The sequence below is a fragment of the Oratosquilla oratoria genome, chromosome 6 (assembly GCF_046742065.1).
Source record: "Oratosquilla oratoria isolate Oo_2021 chromosome 6, ASM4674206v1, whole genome shotgun sequence".
NCBI lineage: Eukaryota > Metazoa > Arthropoda > Malacostraca > Stomatopoda > Squillidae > Oratosquilla > Oratosquilla oratoria.
This window is the reverse complement of record NC_134782.1, coordinates 9,698,675-9,701,174: the sequence shown is the minus strand read 5'-3', so window position 1 is coordinate 9,701,174 and position 2,500 is coordinate 9,698,675. Positions and strand designations below refer to the sequence as shown.

The window sequence follows — 2,500 nt, the reverse complement described above, 5'->3', positions numbered from 1 at the left end:
CACGCAGTCGTCGGTGAGGTTCCAAAGCAAGAACAAGCATACGCCGCAGTTGTTCTTTAGTGTCCGTAACGGCGACTTTAGTGAAGTGGTGTACCGTATCGTCGGCGCGGGGTGGTGATTCTAGTGAAGTATATTTTGTGGCACTTGAGAAGTGAGGAGTCTTGGACGGTAAGCGAGGACAGACAGGCGTTGCGTCTTCTTCTCTCACAACAAAAGTAAGTTTGTTTTTCGTTTTTGATTTTTTTTTCTCTTTCCAAAGCCTCCATCGTCTTTGAGGTACCTGTGCAATCGAATGGAATCGTTTGACGTTAATCAGAACAAAATATTTAAAGACGTGACCGATTGGCTTCGTAAGCATGCGGTTGAATCCAGACAGAGTAGGTCTCTCTGTCCAAGTGCAGTCATCGATGTGCAGGCCGAAGACTCTGAGTGTGGCCTGCACATTTAGGGAATTTTGTAAACATAGGGAAATTGGTGTACAAGCCAAGTGCGTTGTGTTCAGGTCCGGTGTTCTTCTTTTGGGGATTTTTCCCTAGTCTGCACAGGCATGAATAAACCTGTTTACGCATGATCATGTGCAGGTCAGAGACTGTGTAGGTCAGAGACCTAGTGTGCAGGTCAGAGACCTGGTGCGCAGGTAGGAGATTTGGTGTACAGGCTACGACGAAGCTGTGTATTTCGAGTGCCCCTCAAGTTGAGATTGTGCAGGCCACAGAGACGCAGTGCAGGCTGTGTCAATTAGGGTCAATTGAAGTGGCCTACTGGCCAATAAATGAAATTCAAGATCAACATGTGCAGGCCGAAGGTCTGGTACCGAGCCATGTACAGGCCACGTTCCAGCCTGCAGGCTGCAACAGGTTGTGAATAGGAGGGTTCTCCCCCCTCCTCCCGTCCCCCTCCCTTTTCCTCCCCCTCCCCTATCCCCTTCCCCCCCCACCGGAAGAGTTTCCGGAGATTGCTTGCCGGGCATTATAAAGGCTTACTACCAAGGCCAAGGGTCGAGACCTTGACCTTCTTATTCCGGGGGTGGGGGGTGGGGAGGGGGAGGGAAGGGTTCCTTGATTGAATAAAATCGTTTGGGGGGAAAGGTAGCACAGATGAATAAGGTTGTACAGCGAAGTGAGAGGATCAAGTACAATATGTTTGCAGTTTTTTCTTAAACGTTGTAACGTTTAGATTTTATTTTTGCTGTTTTGAAGGGAGAATCCTGGCCAGGCTGTTTCATTCAGTTAGAGAGGTCCTTCAAGGTGTATAGGGAAGGAGATGGATGTCCTTACCCGGATGAGTGAGCGTCTGTAGATTCCGGCAGATGCCTCCGGATGTTTTGGTCCCGGTTGTGCTCATAAGAACATAAGAACGAAGGAGACTGCAAGAGACCATAAGGCCTACACTAGGCAGTTCCATGTCCATGACCACCTCTCATCCCCATCCATTAAGTTGTCTAACCGTTTCTTAAAACAACCGTTAGTTTCAGGGCTCACTACATGGTTACTAAGTCTATTCCATTCGTTGACTAGCTATCAGAAACGGGTGACAAAAATCACCGGAATACTGGAGGATCCTTGGATCCAGATACATCTGTTGCGTGTGTGTGTGTGTGTTGTGTTGTGTTTGTGTGTGTGTTTATGTGCGTGTTTCGTATGTGTATCGAAATAACGCACACACTTGTTATTCCGAAACTCTCCTTCCAATAACACCAGTCAATTTCATTCAACCGTGAGGGATGGCGGGCCCAGAATGGAACGAATCTCTGTCGGCCGGGACCCGCGGGACCTCCCGTCAACAACATAAGAGTCCAACAACCGAAACGAATGAAATCGCTTGACGGAGAGTGAGATAGAAAGGAAATGAGTGTTACTCTTGTTGGTTATTTATTATTGAAGCCTTTCCCTGCTATTCTTATATGTAGCAATTGTCTTTACAAAAATATTCAAGCATATTACATACACACGCGCACGTGACACACACACACACAAGACATATGTGCACATACCACTCGACGCGCATAGCACCCATACTCACATAACACACACGCGCACATAACACACGCACGCACATAACACACACATGCACATAATACAGACGTGCACATAATACACATGTAGAACACACGCGCACATATAACACACACACACACATACGTTCATAACACATACACGTGTACACAATATACACACGCACATAACACACACACGCACATACCTGTACATAACACATACGCGCATAACTCACGCACATTACACACATAACACACACATAATACGCACATGCACATAGTACACACACGCATATAATACACTGCATAACAAATGCACATTGCACATATATACGCAAAACTCGTACACACATGTAACACACACACATAATACATACACATAAATGTATACGCACATTACACATGTTTACACACATCCCACACACGTATAACACAACACTTATACTGAACATGTACATGAACATGCATACACAACCTTGCATACATACAAACATGCATGCACAC

At 46.0% G+C, this 2,500-nt stretch overlaps 1 protein-coding gene across 1 annotated transcript in view; it reads left to right on the top strand.

Moving 5' to 3' along the window:
• The window catches only part of LOC143026271 (uncharacterized), a 351,958-nt gene that overhangs the window by 73 nt on the left and 349,385 nt on the right, over positions 1–2,500 (top strand). Inside the window, exon 1 of the mRNA XM_076186374.1 lies at positions 1–215. This exon is cut by the window's left edge and continues 73 nt beyond it. The gene's annotated coding sequence lies outside the window, so the exon portion shown is untranslated. The remainder of the gene's footprint in view (positions 216–2,500) is intronic.